Source organism: Primulina tabacum, chromosome 5, assembly GCF_025594145.1.
Source record: "Primulina tabacum isolate GXHZ01 chromosome 5, ASM2559414v2, whole genome shotgun sequence".
Taxonomy (NCBI): Eukaryota; Viridiplantae; Streptophyta; class Magnoliopsida; order Lamiales; family Gesneriaceae; genus Primulina; species Primulina tabacum.
Window position 1 is genome coordinate 29,486,488 of NC_134554.1, and position 19,259 is coordinate 29,505,746.

Genomic DNA, 19,259 nt, shown 5'->3' on the forward strand with positions numbered 1-19,259 from the left:
AGCAAAACGTGATGTGAACACGTCGCCTGTCTGAGGTTCAAGATATCGAATGATTGATGGACTATCATAACCGATATAAATTCCAATATTTCTTTGAGGTCCCATTTTCTTTCGTTGCGGTGGTGCAATAGGCACATACACCATACATCCAAAAATTTTCAGATGAGAAATGTCTAGTTCTTTACCAAATGCAAGCTGCAATGGGGAGTATTTATGATATGCACTTGGTCTGATGCGAATTAATGAAGCAGCATGTAAAATTGCATGTCCCCATATAGAAATAGGGAGCTTTGTTTTCATAATCATTGGTCTAGCAATTATTTGCAGACATTTAATCAATGATTCAGTCAATCCATTCTGTGTATGTACATGAGCAACATGATGCTCAACAATAATTCTCATAGACATACAATAATCATTGAAAGTCTGGGAAGTAAATTCACCAGCATTATCAAGTCTAATTTTCTTGATTGTATAATAGGGAAATTGATTCCTCAATTTTATTATTTGAGCAAGTAATCTTGCAAATGCAACATTTCGAGTTGACAATAAACATACATGTGACCATCTGCTGGAAGCATCAATCAATACCATAAAGTATCTGGATGGTCCACATGGTGGATGAATTGGTCCACAAATATCACCCTGAATACGTTCAAGAAACATTGGTGATTCAGTTTGGATTTTGACTGGTGATGGTCTTATAATAAGTTTTCCAAGAGAACATGCTTTACATTGAAACTTATTATTCTGAAAGATCTTTTGGTCTTTCAGCGGATGACCATGTGTATTTTCTATAATTCTTCGCATCATTGTTGAACCAGGATGTCCTAATCGATTATGTCAATTGGTTAATATTGAAGAATTATCAACTATCATGTTTGATTCAATAGGACTTATATGGGTATAATGCAATCCAGTGGGGAGCATTGGTAGTCTTTCAATCACATATTTCTTTCCTGATTTATATGTGATAAGACACATATATTTCTCATTCCCTTCATACATTGTTTGAGTATCATACCCATGAGAATATATATCATTAAAACTCAACAAATTTCTTTTCGATTGTGGTGAATATAAAGCATAATTGATCAAAAATTTTGTTCCATTAAGTAACAAAAATTGTGCTTTACTACAACCTTTAATCAAGTCTACAGGACCTGATATTGTATTCACCATTGTTTTTGTTGGTTTTAGTTCCAAGAAATAGTCTTTTATCTCGGAGGATATTGTGCGTTGTACCACTATCAGGTATGCAAACTTCAGCTTTGTTCATAGCATTTTCCATATCTGAACTTCAAAAAAATATGCAATGAAATCAAATTACTGACAATACATTTATAAAAATAAAATACAATACAATGCACATGATAAAACATTATCATACGAGTACATAAAAATATTTTACATAATTATTCCACCAGCAAATTGATCATTGTCCGAAAATCAATCAGAAAATCTCCGGCATCAATATGAGTTGAATCACTCAAAGGTTCATTGTGTTCAGTGAAGTTGATCTCATTTTTTTTTCCCTTTATTGATTCTTTATAAAGTTTACAAAGGTGCTCAGGGGCTCGACAAATACGGGACCAATGTCCTGGAGTACCACATCTAAAACAAGAACTTCCAAATCTTTTTGAGTGATTCTCATTAACACTCATATTCTCACGATGCCTTTTCAGTGGATGATTTGGGACGCTCTTTTGAGATGAGTTATAGAAGTAACTATCTCGATTATTTTCAAAACCACGGCCGCGTCCACAACCACGACCACTTCCACGTCCACGACCTCGATTTCGTCCTCGACCAAAATCTTGTCTGTAACTTTGATTTTGGTTTCCAGATTTAAATTCATTTTTATTTATGACATTTACTTCAGAAAATGCCGTTGAACCAGTAGGTCGTGCCTGATGATTTCTCATTAACAGCTCATTATTATTTTCCGCCACAAGGAGACAGGCGATAAGTTCAGAATATCTCGAAAATCCACGCACTCTATATTGTTGTTGTAATGTTATATTCGATGCATGAAAAGTGGAAAATGTTTTTTCAAGCATTTCCAATTCAGTAATCTCGTGCCCACAAAATTTCAATTGCGAGATTATTCTATACATTGTCGAGTTGTAATCGCTGACTTTTTTTAAAATCTTGGAATCTCAACGTATTTCATTCATCCCAGGCGGTCGGAAGTATAACTTCCCTTATATGCTCGAATATTTCTTTTAATTCCTTCCACAAAGCCATGAGATCTTTTTCAATTAGATATTCACATTTTAATCCCTCGTCGAGATGTCGACGCAAAAATATCATGGCTTTTGTCTTTTCTTGTGATGTCGATATGTCATTTTCTTTTATGGTCTCATTTAGACCTAATGACTCAAGATGCATTTCTACGTCGAAAGTCCATGGCATATAATTTTTCCCCGTAATATCAAGAGCAATGAATTCGAGCTTTGCCAAGTTTGACATGATGGTACTAAAAAAAATTACGATGCATTTTATTAGTTAATGAATATTGCAAATGGATAAACAACAAATACAAGCATTCGTAAAAATAAAGAAAACACACAAGGAGGATATTCTCCGATAAATACAAGATTCGTGAGTATGATAACCAAAATACAAGCCATCTTTTTTCTTCGAAAATTTGGTGAAGAATAATTGTTAGAGAAGAAGAGAAAGTTGGAGTGATTGAATGTGTTTGTGAGATCATATTTATAGGGCAAAAACTAGCCGTTTTGTTACCGTTTATGACCGTTGGTGTACAAAAAAATAAATGTATGTATTTGTATAATTTTATGGTAATAATATGATGTATATAATATTAGTCATGTTTAAATAATTATGTATATTATATCACATTATTATAATGAGGTGTCATAAGTTATTTTGTTTAAAAACCTTATAGGCTTTTATACTTGTCGTATCCCTTACTGGGAGTGTGGGATATCGTCTTAACATCTTCCCAGGATTTATAACAAGTTTTTGAAAAATTTATTTTTATTATTTCTGAATAACATTATATTATATATTAAATATATACACAATAAATAAATAAACAGTAAAATAAAAATTATTACTTTTGTTACATTTTTCTTCTGTTTTGGAGCTTGGAAAAATATTGGAGGACTTTTAGAGTTTCGTGCTGATAACGTGTTATGAAAAAGTAAAAATTTATGATAAAAAGTAAAATCTCAAACTCTCAAAATTATCAAACTACACAGTTTATAATATTTTTCTCTCAACTCAATTGAGAATTTCTTCACAAATGACGAGGCTATTTATAGACTTTCTTTGATAATAATCCAAAAAATAAAATACATCATTACCTACATCATCACACACAAATTTCTAATTTTTATAACTCTTATTTTCAAAATTCAAATATTCAACTATTATTTTTTCAACATTCAAATCTTTTATTTTCAACATATATAAATTTGTGCAATTCCCTACTCCATAAATATAACCAAACACCATCATCTTAATTTTATTTTCTTTCTCAAAAATAGATTTGTATACACTCCCAACATAATAGCAACTTTTAATTTAATTGTATCTCATTCCAAAATCTATTTTATTGTTATATCCTATGAAGTTAAAAAAATTAAAATCTTGGATGATATCACATCTACAATTAAAATTTACATATACCACATTTTCCTACACAATGACCAAACATATATTTTCAGAAGACACACCAACTGCACACCCAAAATTACTGAAAATAAAACTGAACACCACCTTAGGGATTTCAAAAACCAAATGACATATTCACAGCTCTCTTTGTTTGTGCCCATCCATTGACATTAATAAATTACTTAGAACGCTAATAATTAGCAGACCAGAACTGGTTTTTAGTAAAATCAGATGAAAGAAGAACATGATCAGAAATCCAAACATGAAATAGAAAGTGAGAGATCATGCCACAAATTGGTCTCAAAAGCAGACACCTCTGTATCTCATCCACTGTCAAAAAAATGCAATGAATGCAATAACTATGCTCTCCAGACCACTTGCGTCCTCGTAATAAAAGTTATTTTAAGCCAATATTAATAAAGCAATAGATAGATACCTGCTTAACAACCTTGGGGGAGTGTGCATAACTGTCGAACACCAAGTGAAGAGGACTTCGTTTCTGTGAGGAAAGAGAAGCAACAGAGTCAAGAAACATGAAGACCAAATAACAAGAATGTGTCATTCTCTTCAATGTTCGAAGAAGCGTCTCACAGACCTTTGTGCATAAAGCAAAAAACAAAGAAACGTGGCTCTGTGCTTCAGAAAAAGAGATTGAAGAATCATGAGGAAACTAATCATGTGAGCCCTTAACAGGGTCATTTTGAGAACTTCCAGGCTCTGAAACTTGAGAATCACTTATGGATGTATCTTGGTTTTCCACCTAATATGAAATTGAACTAGCATCAATAGTGGAATAATGAAATGTGCAACTTTATCCTACATGATACAAACACTATACAGAAAACAGTTTATGTATGGAACGCCCTTAAAAATACATGAAACGGCACAATACCAAGAAAGGTTAAATATTTAGGTGAAAAATAGAAACTCAACACCTCCAGTGGAGCATGTACCAGAAAAACAAGATCAAGAAACAACTTAAAAATTTCTCTTTCAACCACGGAACCCACTCTGTAGTAGTTTCTATTAGATGTTCATTCGTTGAACGATGAAAATAGAGCATTGACCTTGATCATGCCAGCCCTTGAACCATAAGTAGTGAAAATCCATATAATACCAACTAAAACAGAAAACAAGAGATTAGAATGCAGCAACTCAGATCTCCAAAAGCAATGTGTTTATATGTTAGTGAGCAGCCCATGGTTAAGACTATGTGGAGATGATGTAACCAATTAGTATATTTTCACATACACAGTAAATTTCCTAAAAAGTCTAAGTTATATGCCAAAAAGCAATTCCAGACAACCGTTACCTATATACACGCTAACAAAAAATTAGAAATAATTTTATTGACAAAGAAACATCAGAATAACTGAATATTGAAATTAACAGAACAAGAATTAAAAAGCAAATATAAAGAAATGTAATTGCACCATCCCTTGCCCGCTGAAAAGATGAATTGGATAGAATGATTACTTGTCCGAAGGTAACAGGCTTAATACAGCAAAAGAGAAAATGCTCAAAAGTTCAAATAAACTCCTTTAGCTTTGTACTGAACTGAAATACTTTTCGTTAAATCAGTGTTAACTTTTAAAGATGAACACCCAAGAAACTACATGCAGAAATATCAACATGAACTGCATCAATTTCCATAGATGACTAGATGGTATGTTTTTCAGATGGATTGATAGAGCTCTAAAGATCACCACATAGAAAAACTAAAAATAAGCTCGACTATACGATTAAAACTCCAATATTTAAAATTATAACGAATGAGAGGATGTTTATATCACTAGCATAAAAGTACGTGCATCCATATTCTATATAACAAAAAATTAAATTAATAATAAAAATATTTGTTACTCATTGCATAACGTGATCCAATCCATCAAACAACATTTTGTTCGAAAAAAAGATACATCAAAACAGATTATAAGAATTGAAATAATAATTTATCAGATTAATTACTAAATTGAACAAACGAAACAATATGTTAGACTTAATTTTATTGTGGTGATGAGTATCAAAACCAGTAGTAATAATACCAACCAGAAGATTATGCAAAACAGTAGCTTTTGAGTTGCTCTATCAGATCAATACTTTAGTCAGTACTCAGCGGCTTAGTATAACAGTAGCAGAACTTAGTCCTACTTGATCAACACTTAACGGATTGTTTCTGATCTTAATTGTTACCGTTACTTTACCTAGTACCAAGCATTTATTACGACATTAATTGCTGTACGAAAACATTTAATTCATCCTGATAATTTTGGTAAGTAACAAAACTGATTGATTGAAAGCTTTTTGGAGGATCCTCTTTAGGAAATAAAGCTGCTTATATCAAGAGTCAAAAGAGCCGTTTTTGATTATAGACGTTGGATGCAGTTATCTATATATATGAATAAAAACCATTTAGATAACAACGCTGATCATTCTTATCTATCCAACGATACATTGAGCAACCGCGAAATTTCCATTATCTTCAAAAGCTCAAACTTGCGGAAAAGCAGTACACGCATCATATTTTACATCTGATCTTTGGAGATCATTTTGTACTGCTATTTCTTCATCTCTTCAAGCAAAACTTTATAATATCGTGTAGAAGAGTTTGTAAACTGGAAAGAGTCTTTTCCAGAACATTGCTATATTGAACTATTGTATGGAGTTGCTAAGAGTTTCAGTAGGCAATAGATAAGCCCTGCTGAAGTGGGTGTGTACAAGTGTGTACTGTAAAACCAAAGTCTTTTAGTGATACCTTCTGGAAACAGAAGAAGGGGAGACGTAGAAGATTTTATCTTCGAACTTCCAGAAACAACTACTGTGTTACTACCTACTACTATTATTGTTTTTCACCCTACTCCATCGAATTGTTTCCGCACATTTAATTGTGATCTGCTAGACGTACTATTGAACAAGAACAGCTACAATCTCTAACAGGATTTTAGCACCCTTTGCATAAACTATCATCGAAGGAGAAGAGTTTATTCACCCCCCTCTAAACTCTATATCGATCCCCAACAAGTGGTATCAGAGCAGGTTAGTCTTGTTCGTGAAAATCTGCAACAAATGGCACATTTCAGCAAGGTTCCTATGTTTTCTGAAGAAGACTTTGACGACTGGAAGATTAGAATGCAAGCTCACCTTGCAGCTGTTGCGACTTCGATTGTTGCACTCCCAAGAGCAGGTTGTCCACAAGTAGTATAATTCGGTGAATCCGAATATCGTATCCACAGGAAAGCTAAGGTAATTACAAGTCCACTACAATGTCTTTTTTTTTTTGTTTTTGTTTTTGTTTCTTTTTAATTTTAATTGTTTGAATCTTTAATGGGTAAATTTTAATTGTTCAAATTTTAATTTTAGTAGTTGAGATTAAAGGATTCACTCTTGGTATTTTAATAAAGTTAACATTAACGAACATTATTGAAATCCACTTAATAAAATGGTTCCAATATATTAAATAATCATATTTATATTATGCTATATATTATTATCTTATAAGTATATAATATATACCAAAACTTATAAATGTGTCAAAGTATTTATTGTGCTATATATATATTTGTAAACACTAAATCAAGGTTCCCACTTTAAATGGTTGGTAAAACCAAACTAACATTTAAATGGTACCAAGAAATTAATATTATGATATATTTATATATAGTAAATCAAGGTTCCCACTTTAAATGGTTGGTAAAACCAAACAAACATTTAAATGGTTCCAAGAATTTAATATTATAATATATTCATATATAATAAATCAATGCATGCACTTTAAATGGTTGGTAACACCAAACTAACATTTAAATGGTTCCAAGAATTTAGTGTAACATATAGCAACAATAAATCAAAACTCCCACTTATAAGTAGGGTATAAAAATGCTTAAAGAAATAAATATAACATAAACAATAAATAATTATTAAATAATATAAAACATAGATTCTTATCTTTTAGTAACTTTATTATCATGCCAAGAGTTTCACCTTTTCATCTCAACTTTAGGAAGTTAGCTATTCATTATTCAAAGTGTAAAACTTTGAATATGAAATTAACATGCTAATTATATTTAAATGAAGAGATAAAGAAAAAATATAGAGAGAAATATTATGAACTCAAAGGTTTGTTCATAGAATGAGGGATATCTCAATACATTACAATGCACCCCTATTTATAGCCATATTTGGGGAGACAACCACAAATAAAATATTATTTTTTTACACAAAAGTCTTCATTGGTGTTCCAAGATATTATATTATATTACACATCACTTTTGAAAATCTTCTTCTCCGAATTTGCTTCTTCACATAAAAAGAAACATGTGGATAATTGAGTTGTCTAGTTGTGGTATTTTTTTCAAACCATTTGACCAAGTAATTTGAAAGATATGGTCAAAATACTAGAGCATGGTAAAACTGCCACTCCTTTGGTAACTTTATTTGTTGCTTAATTTGATCCCAATTGTGAGAGGATTTTTATCTCATGCTTGCCACCAATATTGTAGATATTAACATCAACTTTCTACAGGTCCAAGAATCATCTTAATCCCATTTGCAACGCCAAGTTTATTCTTGTTTTATCGAACCTGTAAAAAAATAGTAAAAACTTATAATTACACAACAACTTATATTTTATACAATTTATTATAAAACATATAATATTTAAACATTTAATAAAACAAAAACTATATATTTATATTATAAAACATTTAATTAATGTACAATTTTTATGTTTATCACACCTCCCAACCAGCTTATTGCTAGTCCCTAGCAATTTAAGCGTTAATAGCAATACAAAACATATTGATTAATTTAAATAGAAATGTAATCAAAACTATCTAAGTGTTTAAATTAAATTTGAAAACTGTCAAAGTTATATCAAGATCATCATAATTATAATTTATGAAATAATTTGAGATGATCAATTCAAAGCTTATTTCAGGTAGATAAATGTACACGGCCTTCAGAAATTCCTAGTAAAAGTCTCAACTCCATATCCTCACAGGTTAATAAATGTTTCAATTTATGGCAACGATTTCTCTCATGGAGTTGGAATACAGATAAATGCTCAGAAAAATGGTTTACAGAATGCAGACAGACAAACGAGCCAAACTAATCAAAAGATAGAAAATCCATTGATTCAAAATCTAGTTGTTCTTATTATATACATTTCCCTGATATATTTTTTTTTATTATTTTTTTGAATAACATCATGGAATCAGACTAAGTTTATGCTTCTTGACCACATATTTATTTAATTTGTACAATAAATTTCTCTCTCTTTTTTGTTTTTTTTTATGAGAGATATATGGGTCGTAGCATATAACTTAAAAATTACATAGATCTTCAATATCTTTCTTTTTGTATTTTTCTCCCTTTTTTTTCAAGAAATATCATTTTTTTTCTTCAAAATAAGAACTCAAGATCTAAACAATAGATAGTCTCTCTCATGATCAATAAAGGCTCGAAAGCTGTTTTCTCAGTCCTCTCCACTCACTCACAAAATATGTGTGAGTTTAAAATTATAGGCACTCTTATAAGGTATATCTTGGGTCATATACTTTAATACTTGATTTTATCACAATGGTTTATCACTCAAAAAGATTTCATAAATCATATTTTTATATTGATCAGAATATTAAAATTGACTTTTTTTCAAATAAAAATTTAAACATTCTTAAATAGATTAATGCATGTTCTAATTTAAATCTTTCAAACATGTAATGTATGATATTTTTGCAAAAATTACTAAGATACAAACAATAAACATGATTTTATTTTAAAATAATATATATTATTTTTTTATTTTTTTAAAATTTTTTTTTATAAGTTTGTTCTCCCTCCAATCAGAATATGACATTGTCCCTAATGTCAAAATAACTATTAATAAAGAGTACATAATGAAAGAGATATCACCTGGAATTTTATTGAAGATAACAAACTGAAACAAACGCAAATCAATCCACGACTTTTGAATCAATAATCCAACTTCCTTTTCTTACTGCTTGATTGCGACCAATTGATCTTTGTTATCATCGGATCAGGCTTATCCAAATCATCAATTAATTGGTCGGCAGTCGAAGCACAGATGAGCATCCGTCGTGAATTTTCTGAAATGAAATTCTGTTCCACAGCTTGATCAAGAAATGTCAACAAACTGTCAAAATAATTATTGATATTCAACAAGCCCACAGGTTTATTATGGATATTAAGTTGTGCCCAAGAAACAGTGTGAAAAATTTCTTCTAATGTACCAAAACCACCTGGTAGTGCAATAAAAGCATCAGAATTTTCAATCATTTGAGTGATTCTTTCATACATAGAAGAAACTTTTAATTCCTCCCCAATCGTAACACCTGTAATATTTCCTTCAGCTAAAGCTGTAGGAATAATACCCAAAACCTGACTACCTCCAAGATGAGCAGATGTTGAAACAGATCCCATTAACCCAATATTACCTCCCCCATATACCAAGTGAATTTTTCTCTCAGCCAATATCTTTCCAAGATTATTCGCTGCTTCTACAAACACTTCATTTTTTCCAGGACTCGACCCACAAAATACACAAATATTTTTCAATGTTTGTGCAGAGGATCCAGCCATGTTTTTACTTTTTTTTTTGTCTGCGAAAATAGAGAAAAAGATGAAAGATTTTATAGGGGTAATATGTTATCATGACAAAACTATGGGTCACAGCTGTAAACAGAATAAATAGTAAAAACAATAATGACACACATGCATATAAACAGTAGTGTGATTGTGGCTCACAATTTTCCTCTAGTTTTACGTCCAGAAACGGCTTCAACGCCTTCTATGAGTCGAGGATATGCTTCCCATCCAATTTTCTTATAAATTGGCAAACATGGTCTTTTTTAGTCGGATTCCCAAGACTATGACGCTCATCTTGGAATTGTTTCCATAAACGGAGAAGTTCAATATGCACATGTCCACTATAATGCGTCTCAAGAGTCAATAAGATGTTATCTAAAGACTCCTTACTCAGCCCATTCTTAATGAAACCAATTTTATCTTCTCTGTTATTGGAAACACATCCCAAAGATCTGCATCGTTTGTCACAAGTCCATTTTGCACACTTATGACAAACCCCTAAACTTTTGGCCCTTCGTTTTTTCGCATAAGTGCTTTTTCCTAATCCAGGCAAATACCGAATGAGCAATGATTGTGGAACTTATCCTCCAAATCGGACCTTAGCTTCTATTACAAGACAAATATCTTCTGGAATTCCTTTTTGCATTAGCAATCTCAATCTTTCACACCTTCCTGCATAAATTTTTCTTAGAACATTTTCAGAAACAGAGGGAAAATATTTACAAATTTTTGAGAGAATTTCATCCATTTTGAAAAGAAAAGAAATGATTTTTTTTATTTTTGTATCAGCAGTTGTGGGAAACTGATTTAACCGACTATGAGAGTCACGAAGTACCGTTATCCGCCATTTAACCGGGAAAATAAAAATATTAAGAAAACCTGAAATTAAAACAAACAAACTTAAATGCAACACAAAAAAAAAAATCAAGGATCAGAAAGGGAAATAAACTCTTCTTGAAAGATTTCATTTTCTAAAAATGGTTTAAGCCTTTGTCATTTACTTTTAAAATATCACCATTTTTAGGATTTTCAATATCCACAGCTCCATAAGTATACACATGTTTTACAACATATGGGCATGTCCATCTTGATCGTAATTTTCCTGGGAATATGTGAAGTCGAGAATTATAAAGCAAAACTTTTTTACCAATCTCAAAAGATTTTCTAAGAATTGTTTTATCATGAAATGATTTGATTTTTGCTTTATAAATCCTTGAATTCTCATACGCGTCATTTCTGAGTTCATCAAGTTCATTAAGTTGCAATTTACGCAATTTGTTGGCATCTTCCATGCTTGAATTTAAAGTTTTGATCGCCCAATAAGCTTTATGTTCCAATTCCACAGGCAAATGACAATGTTTTCCATAAACCAACCTATAGGGAGACATATTCAATGATGTTCTAAAAGCTGTTCGATATGCCCAAAGTGCATCATTAAGTCGCAGAGACCAATCTTTTCTATTTGAGTTAACAGTTTTTTCCAAAATTTGCTTTATCTCCCTATTAGCTAATTCAACTTGTCCATTTGTTTGAGAATGATAAGGAGTAGTTACTTTATGAGTAATACCATATTTTTTCATTAATGAAGCAAATGGTTTATTAACAAAGTGAGTTCCCCCATCACTTATCATGGCTCGAGGAATTCCAAATCTACTAAAAATATTTTCTTTTAAAAATTTGATGATGATTTTATGATCATTTTTTCGACATGGAATTGCCTCTATCCATTTGGAAACATAATCAACTGCAACTAAAATATACAAGTATCCAAACGACGATGGAAAAGGTCCCATAAAATCAATTCCCCAACAGTCAAAGATTTCAATTTCAATGATAGGATTCAAAGGCATCATGTTTCTTTTTGAAATCGCACCCAATTTTTGACAATTTTCAAAGATCTTGCAGATTTCGTGGTTGTCTTTAAACAAAGTGGGCCAATAAAATCCACACTGCAAGATTTTTGCAGCCGTTTTCTTTGAAGAAAAATGTCCTCCGCATGCTTCTGAATGACAAAATTTAATGACACTACTTACCTCATTGTCGGGTATGCAACGTCGAAAAATTTGATCTGGACAATACTTGAACAGATACGGATCATCCCAATAAAAGTTTTTTACCTCATTCAAAAATTTTCTTTTATCTTGGGAACTCCATTGCGGTGACATTTTTCCCGTCACAAGAAAATTTACTATGTTAGCAAACCAAGGTGTAGTAGTAACTGAAAATAGATGTTCATCAGGAAAATTATCGTTAATTGGTGTCATTTCACAAGATGATCCTGTTACTAGTCTCGATAAATGATCGGCTACGACATTCTCGGTTCTTTTTTTATCTTTGATCACAATGTCAAATTCTTGGAGTAACAAAATCCATCGTATCAGTCGTGGCTTTGCATCCTGTTTGGTCAACAAATATCTAATAGCAGAATGATCAGTAAACACAATAGTCGTTGATCCAATCAAATAAGAACGAAATTTATCTAATGCAAATATTACAGCAAGTAGTTCTTTTTCAGTTCGGGAGTAATTCATTTGAGCATTGTTTAAAGTTCTACTTGCATAATATATCACATAAGGCTTACCGTTTCTTCTTTGACTCAGTACTGCACCGACTGCATAATCACTCGCATCGCACATGATTTCAAATGGTAAAGACCAATCAGGAGGTTGCATGATAGGAGATGATGTTAAATGTCGAATAATTTTATCAAAAGCATTTTGACATTCTTGAGTCCACTCAAATGCAGTGTCTTTTGTTAAGAGGTTACAAATGGGTTTAGAGATTAAACTAAAGTCCTTTATAAACCTCCTATAAAATCCAGCATGTCCCAAAAATGAGCGAATTTCTTTAATGGTTTTTGGAGGGGGTAAATTGGCAATGACATCAAATTTTGCTTTATCAACTTCAATTCCATGAGATGACACGACATGTCCCAAAACAATTCCAGAAGTAATCATGTAATGACATTTTTCCCAATTTAAAATAAGACCTTTTTCCTCACATCTTTTTAAAACTTTTTCCAATTTTCAAGACAATTATCAAATGTATTCTCAAAGACAGTTAAATCATCCATGAAAATTTCCAAACAATTTTCAACCATGTCGCAAAAAATACTTAGCATACATCTTTGAAATGTTGCTGGGGCATTGCATAAACCAAATGACATCCTTCTGAATGCAAATGTTCCAAAATGACATGTGAATGTAGTTTTTTCTTGATCTTCGAGTGCAATGGGAATTTGATAATAACCTGAATATCCATCAAGAAAACAGTAGTATGGATGACCTGCTACTCTTTCTAAAATTTGATCCAAAAATGGTAATGAAAAATGATCTTTTCTAGTGGCGTCATTTAATTTTCTATAATCAATACACATCCGCCAACTAGATGGGACTCGACTTGTTAACAATTCACCTTTTTCATTTTTTATCACTGTGATGCCAGATTTTTTTGGAACTACTTGTGTTGGGCTTACCCACTTACTATCAGAAATAGGGTAGATAATCCCAACATCAAGTAGTTTGAGAACTTCAGTTTTCACAACATCTTTCATGTGTGGATTTAATCTCCTTTGTGGTTGTTGAGATGTTTTAGCATTTTCTTCTAAATGAATTTTGTGTGTGCAAATTAGTGGATTAATGCCCTTGAGATCTTTTAGTGTCCAACCAATTGCTTTTTTATGTCTTTTAAGCATATCAACTAATTTACCTTCTTGATCACTTTCTAGTTTGTAAGAAATTACCACCGGATATGTTTCATCTTCTCCAAGAAATGCATACTTCAATTCTTCTGGCAAGGGTTTTAACTCCAATATGGGTGGTTCGTCTTTGTTCTCATATTTTGCATCAAATTCTTTCTCTGATCCTAGTAACGAGTGATACCTGATAAAATCATCAAGATCAATTTCAATATTTTCTTTAACAGTTTCAATTGAACAAATATCTAATTGATCACGAGTACCCCCTTCTTGAATGTTTTCTTCCACAAGAGTTTCAATAAGATTTTCATCTTCACTTTCATCTCCTTTGTCATGTGGTTGCTTACAAAGATTAAAAACATTGAGCTCCAAGGTCATGTTACCAAATGACAACTTCATTATTCCATTCCTGCAATTTATAAGGGCATTAGAAGTTGCTAAAAATGAACGACCCAGAATTACAGGAATTGCATTACAAGCTTCGATAGGTTGTGTATCTAAAACTATGAAATCGACAGGATATACAAAGTTATCAACTTGGACCAATACGTCTTCTACATACCTCTTGGCACTTTAACAGATCTATCGGCAAGTAAAAGTGTTACCGAAGTAGATTTTATCTCGACTAGATTGAGTTCTTGATAAACTGAATATGAAAGTAAATTCACACTAGCTCCAAGATCAAGCAAGGCTTTTTTAATCTTTCGTTCTCCAATAATACATGAAATAGTAGGACAACCAGGGTCTTTGTATTTCAAAGTATTATTATTTTGAATGATTGCACTTACTTGTTCGGCTAAAAATACTTTCTTTTTTCACATTCAATTTTCTTTTCATAGTACACAAGTCTTTCAAAAATTTGGCATATGATGGTACCTGTTTTATTGCATCTAATAAAGGAATATTAACTTTTACTTGTTTAAAAATATCATATATATCAGAATTCAAATTTGATTTTTTTGTATTTTTCAATGCATGAGGGAATGGTGGTGACACTGTCTGTTGAACCTCCTTTTCGCAAGTTATGAGTTTCACTTCCTTACCCTTTGGAGTTGATTTATCATCATCTTCACAAGGTTCAAGAATGAATTTTTCCACAACCTTACCACTTCGAAGGGTAATAACAGATTTTACCTGATCCATCGATTGAGTTCCAGAAGTTCCAGTTTGTGAATGATGATCCTTGGGATTAGGCAGAGGTTGTGAAGGAAATTTACCTTTTTCATTAACATTAAGTGCAGATGCAAATTTAGCAAGAGTATCTTTCAAATCTGTCATGGTTTGAGCAGTTTGAGTATTGATAGACTCTTGCTTTGCAATGAAAGAATTCAATGTATCTTCCAAATTTCTTTTAGGTGGAGGAACATAAGGTGCATAATTTTGAAAATTTTGTTGATTTTGGAAATGTGGTTGTGAAAATTGTGCAGTATTATCATTCCTCCAACTAAAATTTGGATGATTTCGTCAACCTGGATTGTAATTTTGAGAAAACGGTTCAAAATTTGGCCTTTTGAAATTGTTCAAAACATTGGCTTGTTCATGGAGACATTCTTTAAAAGAGGGCAAAGTGGGACAATCTTTTGTAAAATGATAACTTGTATCACAGATGTGACACACAATTTCTTGAACAGATTTTAATTGACCATTCTTTTTCAATTCAAGTGCCTCAACTTTTCTTGACAAAGAGGTAAATCTAGCTTGAAGATCATGTTCATCTTTGAGAGTGTACATACCTCCACTAGATGTAGGAGATTGAATCTTGTTTGATGGTTCGATTGTACCCATAGTGTCCCAATTTTGAGCATTTTCAGCTAATGAATCGAGATACTCAATTGCCTCATTTGGATCTTTATCTTCAAATGTTACATTACACATAAATTCAACCATTTGCCTATCTTTAGGTGTTAAGCCTTCATAAAATTGAGAAACAACTCTCCAAATTTCAAAACCATGATGTGGACAAAGATTAAGCAATTCTTTGTATCTATCCCAACACTGATAAAAAGTTTCTCCTTGTTTTTGAGTAAAAGTGATGATTTGCCTTTTGAAAGAATTTGTTCTATGAGATGGAAATAATTTTTTCAAAAATTGTTGTTGCAATTCATCCCAAGTTCGAATGGATCTCGATCTAAGATTTTGTAGCCAAGTTTTAGCTTTATCTTTTAAAGAAAAAGGAAAAAGTTTAAGTCGAATGGTGTTCATGCTACAATTTAGATCATTATATGTGTTGCACACTTCTTCAAACTCTCGTAAATGCATGTATGGATTTTAAGAATCTAAGCCATGAAAATTGGGTAAAAGTTGGATAATACCATGCTTAAAATTGAAATGAGATGCATCAGGGGGAAAAACTAGACATGAAGGTGCACTAGTACGTGTAGGATTCATGTGATCTCTAAGTGTTCTTCGTCTATCATAATCATGTTGAGATTGAATTTCATCTTCATTTTCTTGGATGGGTTCTTCCGCCATGTTTTGTAAAAATAAAGGGTTATTTCGAATGAGTCGACCACTAAGTGTACGTGACCAAATGCTCAAGCAAATGCAAATGCAAAAGAATAAAAACACACAAAAGCAATAAAAATTCAAATAAATAAACTATAAACAAAATTAAATAGACTTGAAATTAAACTATACTTCCCCAGCAACGGCGCCAAAAACTTGTTGCGACTTTGATTGTTGCACTCCCAAGAGCAGGTTGTCCACAAGTAGTATAATTCGGTGAGTCCGAATATCGTATCCACATGAAAGCTAAGGTAATTACAAGTCCACTACAATGTCTTTTTTTTTGTTTTTGTTTTTGTTTCTTTTTAATTTTAATTGTTTGAATCTTTAATGGGTAAATTTTAATTGTTCAAATTTTAATTTTAGTAGTTGAGATTAAAGGATCCATTCTTGGTATTTTAATAAAGTTAACATTAACGAACATTATTGAAATCCACTTAATAAAATGGTTCCAATATATTAAATAATCATATTTATATTATGCTATATATTATTATCTTATAAGTATATAATATATACCAAACTTATAAATGTGTCAAAGTATTTATTGTGCTATATATATATTTGTAAACACTAAATCAAGGTTCCCACTTTAAATGGTTGGTAAAACCAAACTAACATTTAAATGGTACCAAGAAATTAATATTATAATATATTTATATATAGTAAATCAAGGTTCCCAGTTTAAATGATTGGTAAAACCAAACAAACATTTAAATGGTTCCAAGAATTTAATATTATAATATATTCATATATAATAAATCAAGGCATCCACTTTAAATGGTTGGTAACACCAAATTAACATTTAAATGGTTCCAAGAATTTAGTGTAACATATAGCAACAATAAATCAAAACTCCCACTTATAAGTAGGGTATAAAAATGCTTAAAGAAATAAATATAACATAAACAATAAATAATTATTAAATAATATAAAACATAGATTCTTATCTTTTAGTAACTTTATTATCATACCAAGAGTTTCACCTTTTCATCTCAACTTTAGGAAGTTAGCTATTCATTATTCAAAGTGTAAAACTTTGAATATGAAATTAACATGCTAATTATATTTAAATGAAGAGATAAAGGAAAAATATAGAGAGAAATATTATGAACTCAAAGGTTTGTTCATAGAATGAGGGATATCACAATACATTACAATGCACCCCTATTTATAGCCATATTTGGGGAGACAACCACAAATAAAATATTATTTTTTTAAACAAAAGTCTTCATTGGTGTTCCAAGATATTATATTATATTACATATCACTTTTGAAAATCTTCTTCTTCGAATTTGCTTCTTCACATAAAAAGAAACATGTGGATAATTGAGTTTTCTAGTTGTGGTATTTTTTTCAAACCATTTGACCAAGTAATTTGAGAGATATGGTCAACATACTAGAGCATGGTAAAACTGCCACTCCTTTGGTAACTTTATTTGTTGCTTAATTTGATCCCAATTGTGAGAGGATTTTTATCTCATGCTTGCCACCAATATTGTAGATATTAACATCAACTTTCTACAGGTCCAAGAATCATCTTAATCCCATTTACAACGCCAAATTTATTCTTGTTTTATCGAACCTGTAAAAAAATAGTAAAAACTTGTAATTACACAACAACTTATATTTTATACAATTTATTATAAAACATATAATATTTAAACATTTAATAAAACAAAAACTATATATTTATATTATAAAACATTTAATTAATGTACAATTTTTATGTTTATCAGCAGCGCAGGATGATGACATGTGGTATGTCATCACAGATGGTCCTTTGAAGATATTAAAGCCTAACACAGCTGTTGCTGTTACTGATGGTGCGCCACAAATGGCTAAAAAACCAAGAAACGAATGGACTGGCGAAGATAAGAAGAAAGCTAATCTTGATAATGTTGCGAAGGATATTCTTTATAAGACTCTTGATAAAAACACCTTTAGCAAAATCAAGATGTGTTCTACTGCAAAAGAAATCTGGGAAAAGCTCATTCAGATATGTGAAGGAAATAAGCAGACAAATGAAAATAAACTGTCTGTAGCAATGCAGAAGTTTGAAAATCTAAAAATGAAAGCTAGAGAAACTCTAAATGAGTTTGATGAACATTTCAGTAGCCTGGTCAATGAGCTGACGGCTCTGGGTAAAGAGCATGGCAACAGAGAAATAGCACTCAAAGTGATGAGAGCTTTACCCAGAGAATGGGATGTAAAGACTATGGCCATGAGAGTCTAAAGACTTGAACAAGTTGGAGTTACACGACTTGTTTGCTGATTTAAAGGCCTATGAGTTTGAACTAGAAGTGAGAAGCGGAGAAGAACCTTCAACAAATCTGCCAACCGAGGCTCTTGCTTCTACAGTTACTACTGCTACTACTTCTATTGCTGCTACTACTCCTATTGCTGCTGCAACTATCCCACAAGCAGCATCTATTGAGAGTACTTCTGAGAAGACTGCTGAAAAGATCAGCAATGATGCTATGTCTCTATTTGTGAAAAAGTTCTCCAGGTTCATGAAGAAGAATCACCGAGCTTACCAAAATCCTAATCGAAACTTCAAAAAGAATTCAACATCTGATGATATGGCGTGTTTAAACTGTGGAAAGATTGGTCACTTTATTGCTGACTGCCCAAAGCCCAAGAAGGATGATCAGAAGAAGAAAGAGTACAGAAGGAATGACAAGAAGTTCAGAAGAGAACGCAAAGCGATGATTGCTGAGGAAAGCAAATCAAAATGGGTGGACTCCAGTACTGAGTCATCTGAATCGGAAAGTCATTCCAGTGAAAGTGATGCAGAAGAGATCAAATGTCT

The 19,259-nt window shown here is 31.7% G+C and overlaps 1 pseudogene; it reads right to left on the reverse strand.

Annotated features, from left to right (window-relative positions):
* Positions 1-3,942: 3,942 nt before the first annotated feature.
* The window catches only part of LOC142544326 (uncharacterized), a 166,935-nt pseudogene continuing 151,618 nt past the window's right edge, over positions 3,943-19,259 (reverse strand).